Source organism: Idiotropiscis lumnitzeri, chromosome 6, assembly GCF_059441095.1.
Source record: "Idiotropiscis lumnitzeri isolate Australia: NSW breed Sydney's pygmy pipehorse chromosome 6, RoL_Ilum_1.0, whole genome shotgun sequence".
Lineage (NCBI taxonomy): Eukaryota > Metazoa > Chordata > Actinopteri > Syngnathiformes > Syngnathidae > Idiotropiscis > Idiotropiscis lumnitzeri.
Genome location: NC_142396.1, coordinates 5,973,735 through 5,981,035, shown reverse-complemented (window position 1 = coordinate 5,981,035; position 7,301 = coordinate 5,973,735). Strand labels below are relative to the sequence as shown.

General features: G+C 40.3%; 1 protein-coding gene across 11 annotated transcripts in view; it reads left to right on the top strand.

Moving 5' to 3' along the window:
* The first annotated feature begins 280 nt into the window (after nt 1–280).
* The window catches only part of shank3a (SH3 and multiple ankyrin repeat domains 3a), a 125,066-nt gene continuing 118,045 nt past the window's right edge, over nt 281–7,301 (top strand). For all 11 annotated transcript variants that reach the window (XR_015844135.1, XR_015844134.1, XR_015844136.1 and 8 more), the window contains exons 1-2: nt 281–402; nt 4,325–4,450. The gene's annotated coding sequence lies outside the window, so the exon portion shown is untranslated. The remainder of the gene's footprint in view (nt 403–4,324; nt 4,451–7,301) is intronic.

Here is a 7,301-nt window from a genome sequence, read left to right as displayed (position 1 = left end):
ACTACCACTGAGTAGCGCTAATACAAGGCCGGTCAAATGGGGGGCAATTTGCCAGGTGTTGTTGGCCACACCCATGCTGAGGTTCAAAAGGTCATGCATGTCAGTGTTTATCTCATACTTCACTAACGACTTTGTGTTGATGTCTCGACAATACCATCAATCAAAGCCTCGATGTGATCCAGTCAGCTAATAACATTATTAGCATGTCTATTTATAGTCTTGTGGCGTGTGTCAGCAATGAGGCCATCTGGTCGGCCCGTGATCCTATTACGTCTTTACCTCTGGCAGTAGGAGAGGCGTTACCTTCTCACAAGTTGCACTCTGACACGACCGATGGACACTTTAGCCTATTCTGCTCATTGACGACCTGCTCATCCATTCAGACCGAAGCACCGTTGCACGGTACGTGTCGCGATTGACGATGTAGACATGCGTGTCACCGTCTCAAGTGAGACGGTAGACGAGGCCTGTAAGAGGGCATACGAGATTTAAGTCTTGTTGTCTTTGTGGCTAGAAACGATACAGTATGTGCAAGTCATAATCATAAGTAATTCCCAAGTTACTGTGGCTATAATCAGTTAAAGTGGGTCAAGTCATAACTTGCGATTAAAAAAGTCTTATTGTAGTGCTGTCAATTGATTAATTTTTTTAAAATTAATTAATAATCCCTGATTTATTGCGATTAATCAAATTTTTCAACAATTTTTTGTGAAGCTTGTAACAGATATTTACTTGAGCGATATTTCAGAATTAATTCCAATTCACTAAATATGAAGTATATTTAATTCAAAGGCTGTTCTAATAGCTTTTTTTGATTCTTGAATACCATGGAAACGGAGATATCTTAACAGACATTTTTCTTCGAAACATTTCTCAAAACAGTGTTGGTTTGCAAGGCCCTTTGGTAACCTTGAGCAGGGTGTTTCGTTCTGAGATGATGTGTGAGAAGATGTCCAGCTAATATCGTACAATATTTGCAACGTATGCAAAGAATTTTTGAACAAAATCAAACTAACTGACGTTAACGTTCAAAATCCAATTATTGTCATCATCGTATTTCCAGTCTAGTTAATGTTTGACCAACTTGCATTTGACATAACTCGCTTGCTTGTTATCGGTTTTGTTGTGAGCAATGACGTTTGATGGCGTCACTTTTCTTCGGGTTGTAATACCTTGCCAGTTGCAATTCTCGCAAACTTAGTCCTTGAAACCAAACTTAATCATCTCCAGAGCCGTCCCCGTCTCCGACTGGCCCTCCAAGTTTAGGTATTCAAAACATTTCACCTTCAACGCGAAAGTTATAATTAAGTTAAAGTTGGGTATGGAAGAATGATATCCAGAATTGCATCACGGAATCTTTTTATTTCTCATTTTTGTTTGATTTCACGTAATGGTTGTAAACTGGAATTTATTTGTGTCATTTTCAGTTTGTACCTTTTTGAAACAAATCACAGGAAATTACTTTCTGCTTTGGCCTCATGCTCGCAATTTCCAAACAGAACATTCCAAACAAATAAATACAATAATACAAGCCTCTCGTTGTGATCCCCACACTCAAGCCTAGTAAGCAAGCGAGCTTCCTGACATCATTGATTATGAAACCCACATAAACTCCTCAAGTGAACTTGATTGCCAGCTGCGCTCCTCTCCATCCACGCATGAATGAACAGGAACTGCTATGTTTTACGGCGTCACTGAAAGGCAAAACGTGCATTTAGTGTCGGGCTTAAAATCCCGTATAAAGACGCCATTCGCCAGTTAAGGCATGACAGGTGCAGGCGGTCGGGGGGGGGGGGCCTTCACTGAGCAAATGTTCAATGTGTGTGATGGGGCACTTCACCTGAGGAAGCGCCACTTAGCTCTTCATCAGATAGATAAAACCATGCAAATTAGTTGCGATGGGTCAATGATACCGAGGACTATATGACATGCGGACGTGTTCAATGTAAGCGCACTTTGACGTTAAAGATATGGAATACCAATCAGGTCGGGATCGGATGTGGGTCTTCTTATGATTCAGCAAACCGTTAAATATAGTTATTAATACACTACATTGGAGGGACATCAACCAGTCATCAAGGGTGCTCACTGTAGCAATGCTGAGATTAGCCTCATTTAAATGAATGAGAAGAATAGTCAGTCCAAGCCAGTTATATTATATGTAACATTTAAAAATAAATATATATTGTTAATTTAACCTGTGATTGGCTGGCAACCAGTCCAACTTCTTACTTATGAGACATGTTTCTTGCATTTTGGATGTGTGTGAACTCAGACATAATTACCGTTAATATTTCTGTTAGCAAATTAAAAAAAAAAAAAGGGGATATTGGAATGTGAGCACTCAGAGCTGCAACTTGAAGACAGAAGTTTGCCATATTTTATTTTGGGGGGGGGGGGTGAGTTCAAGATCTACAACAGAATAGAAATTGCCCATAGGAGTAATAAAAAATGTTCTAAAAAATACTGCTTGTCTCCATTATATTGGACTAAACATGTCCAGTTTTCATAAAATTGATGATGGATTTTTTTTTAAGGCGGTGTTGTCTGTTTCCACTTGTTCTCTGCTTGATAACCCATTACCAAGTTCTAAAAACAAACCTCACAACCAAATGAATTCCATTAATACGTTCAGATGGGTAAATGTGCAAAAATCTATCCTATTTTAACATGGACATGACTAAAGTAGCTGTGGGAGAAAGGGACGGGTAATTGTTGTCTGAGAGTGTTGACTTTACTGTGGGAGAAAGTGAGAAGCCTTGGCTGAGTTATTACTAATGACTGTCCAAGACACCTATGGGAACCACTGAGTTTATTGGTTCAGCTTGACTTGCATTCATTTCCTGATATTTTGTTTTCAAAGGGCAACCGATTTGTGTCTGGCTGTAAATGACTCTGCTTTATTGAGTTCATTCGTGTGTTTTGTCTACAAATTGTTTAAAAAAAAATGTGCCTAAGGCCCGACGGTGCGAAGACACTATTGAAATAATTGTGTTTTTTATTATTCCAAATAAATGAATCGTTGCCTCAACATGCCTGAAAAAAATAAAATACAGATTTTGGCACTTGTGTGAATTGCGGTGAAAATCTTCTGAATGTATTTTAGTGATGCCCATCACGATTACTCAGTAGCGCTCTCTGGAAAGTAAAAAAAAAATATCTTAGGCACCAATTAAGTGCATATGTCTGTCATAACAGGACGCTCGTAAAAATCTCAACGTGAACAGAAGTCTGCCATTTTGGTTTGAAGCAGCCATTTTGTGGGAATTCCAGGGCTCGCCCAAAAGATCACAAGCAGATGTCCCAGACAGCCTCGCACAATTGCACCGTTTTTTTTTTTTTTTCCCCATCATTTCATGTGAAATTGTAGTTATAATCATTTTGTAGGCAAACATACATGATGTAGTAGTCGTCCATGCTTCCCATCATCAAGTGTGTCTCACTGGGCTTATTATTGCATGTGTCAAGAGAAGTTAACTACATGCTTACTAATACTACTATTACTTACTACGACTATTTTTAGTTGGCTTGTCATCACTGATGGCCTCATAAGGGCGTAGATGCCCAAAAAAATACATGAGGAAGTACAGCTTGAGTGAGTGGGTGTCTCCTCTTTTTCTGGATCCGTTCTTTGGCTTTAGGGAATGTACTCGCAAGTTTTAGTTGAGCAAGTTTTGACTTCTCTCGTGAAAGATATGATGGTGGTAGCAGGCTGTTTGAATTGAAAGGCTCTGGTTATGAAACGCTCTTCCTCACATATTCAAAATTATGCATTTTATATTCATGAAGACTGTAAATTGTATAAAAATTGTCAATCGTAATAAATCGTCCAGGCTGTAGCCATCCTCATGTCTATCATCCGCTGAGCTAAGCTCCCGTTCGCCCGTGACCTCAATAAGGACAAGCGCTATAGAAAATGAAAGTATGGAAGATGCAATGGCCATTACTTTAAATGTGTTGCGTAAGCAGATGGGAGGTAGTGGCGAGAGAGGTATGCAGATGATGGAAGCTCGTGCATAATGACTCTGGCCGCTGGTCAAGAAAATGACAATGCTTTGGATTGGAACTGGAAAAGCAGACAGGCTCTATTATCCGCCGCAGAGCGACACTTTGGTGTCGTAGGGCAACGCGCCAGCTAATTTAGCACCGGAGCAACTGTTCAAGAATGATGAGCTCATTTCATTGGATTCAAATATCTGAAAAGTGCGAAATGAGTTCAGGCTGAATCGACAAAGTCCTCCATCACCATGATCCAAAGGCTCTTTGTCAACGCCGCTATATATGCGATTTGACTTTCATGCTAATCTACTATCCTTGTTTTTAGGGCATGCCAGTGCAATGTTTCCGTCTATTGTTAAGAGTGTGTTGGCCTCATTACATCACCCCGAAGATGCTAACGCATTTATGCAGTAAACATCTGGCTCAGTGGCTGCTTCGACTCCATTGCGAGGTCAGTGCTTTTATTCAGGCCTCTTTGCAAGCTGTCTGCCGATAGGAATAGGTTGCGCTTTGCTTTCTCGCTCTCATTACACAGTCACTTTTATCTGCTCGTCCACTTTTTCCCATAGACCCTTTGTAGCATTCATTTCTCTTGAGAGAGGAATCAGATTTTCCTCCGCTGGCTCATAGGCTGGAGGAGGGCAATTTCAAATGCCGTGCATGTACATATTCAGACATTCACTTGGGCCTGCATACAAATATTCAAAGGCACCTTATAAATCCATCTGGACCTTGGAGTTTTGTGTCATTATTGTAGCTGTGAAGAAGTGGTGACAATATATTCATGCTTTCTTTGTCGATCCGACTTTCACATACACAGGTGCGCTGTAATGAATATGTGATTATTAGCATCACCAATGTATTAAAACGGTGATTCTGAAATGTTCAACACCAAGTAAGACCTCCAAAAATATTTAGTATAGTGGTGGTAGAATTTTTAAAGTTATTGTAATCCGCTATAACATTAGACTATGGTCAGATAATGATCCACGAAAAATTAATTGCACCCTAAAATTAAATAAATGTGGTACTTAAAGATTAAATGCAAAGTTTAGCTGTACTGAGGCAGTGATTCTTCTGTGTCCCACTAGAGGGCGCCCACTTACCAATTGTGATACTACCATAATTTTACCGGACTATAAGCGCACCTGTGTATAAGCTGCAGCAACTCTTTTTGAAAAAAAAAACAAAAAACAAAAAAAAAAACATACAAGCTACACCAGGCTATAAGCCACAGTTTTCTATGTTAAAAAAAATTTGTTGTTTACTCCATGTCCAGAGCGATTTTTTTACTGTGAATGCTCATAAAGGTACATAAACAGATCCTTAAAAAAATGCTGCACAGAAGTAAAACAAATAAAAAAATAAACTAATACTAAAACTAAACTAAAACTGTGTTTTTGAAAAAACTAAATCTAATAAAAATGCACAAAGCTGCCCTGAAAGCGAATTAAAACTAAAAACCAACCTCAAAAACTATAATAACCCTGAGTAGAATACACAAAAAAGTCTCAAGGAACCATGCTTGAGAGTAGACAGAAAGCCAGCATTTTTTTTTTTTTTTTAAACCGACGACTCCTACGGCAGAATTTGCCCAAACGAGTCCCAATTTGTGCATCACCAATGCTAAATTGCAAAGCTCTTTGCCAATAACATCTAATGTAGGCTGCCCAATTTGTCAGCGTTTGATGATCATTTCGAGAATTCTCCATCGAAAAGTGGGTGCAAAGGCCCCCGTTCATCACTGCTCCCCTGCGTTAACACAAGCATTGTCATTGGACGCCTTGTTATCTTTCAACTGAGGTGGCTACATTTGCAGAGAAGTGACAATAATGGAAGGACGACAATAAGACACGGAAGCAGCGGCAAACGCTTAATCGAAAAGTACATTTATAACGGCTTTGTGTCCCCGTGTAACTATATTTCTGCTCCATTGGCGCAAATGGCATTTCCTTCATAATGTCAGAGCCCATGAAAAGTGACAGCGTACCGCACTCCAGCCCCATCTCGGTTGCGCCCTCGTTTCGTCTTGTGGCGCGGCCTCTTAGTCCGCGTCACCGTTGTCTCTCCGAGGCACATTTGATAATAAAGTTATTTTTAAGGGGCGAATATTTTCCCAAACATCATAAAACATCCACTGCTTTGGGCTGTATGACCAGAGTGGCGTAATAGGCAATCCATCAACTCTGTTGTGTGTCTGCGTGTGCGTAGGTGAGTGAGTGAGACCGAGTGAGGGAGCGCGCGTGAAATCTGTATTTATTGACGAATGTGTGAATGTTGTAGCCTGTGTAACCATGCTTATCTTATCGTTGCACCAGCAGTGTTTTAAAAAAGGATTTGCTCACAGGATAGATTGGATAGTCAAAAGTATTGGGACACCCACTTGTTAATAAAATACGTAATATACAGTATAAGACGACATATGGAACATTTGGGGTTTTGAATGCAAAAATTAAATTAATCAAATTGTTTTCTGATAGTCAAAATCATAAACAGCAACAACCAAAATGATTTGTTATGTGTAAAAGAGGCTGTATGTAAAATGACTGACAAGACAATGATTTAGTTAATAGCATCGACCGCGCGGCGACGAATCGACTTAGAGGAAGGGGATGTGAGCAGATCAAAGAGAGATAAGATGAAAAATAACACGGGAAGAACTTGGTGGATTCTTTTTGGGTGCCAGGGTTGAAATTTAGCAGTTTTTTCAATCAATTTGGGAAATTTGCATTGAATCCCAGCCCTCGTCCTTGTGGGTGAGCGGCAGGTGATTTCGGGTGAGATGCCCCCGAACCGTAGTTTGGACACCCAACATCAAGACATGCTCACAAGTCACCTCGTCACAAAATTGATATGAATATGGATATTTTTAAAAATACAAGCAATGACGTCTTTGAGGGTGGATGGTGTAGTGAGTGCCTCCAGTTTACATCAGCCCACATCTGGGCTCTCCACAAGCACGCTGCTGCAAACGGCGGCAACAATTATCCTGCTGGCGTTCCAAAATAGAAACTCTGAAAACATCCCGGGCTTCTCAGGTGTTACCAGCTGTTGCTTTTTTTTTTTTTCCTTCCCAACTAGCTAAACCGGCACACACTTGCGGTGACGGTCTCTAATTAGCGGCCTTTCAGGCACAACAAACGTAGCCCGAATGGCACTTGAGCACATTTCCCGACAGTCAAGTGCAGTCTGCAATTGATATCAGTCCAAGGAGAGTTTGTCGAGTGAAGCCTCATCTGGAAATGTCTTCTCACTTAATTTAGATGGAAAGTTAAGCGCTATAATATGTTGTACAGTGAACC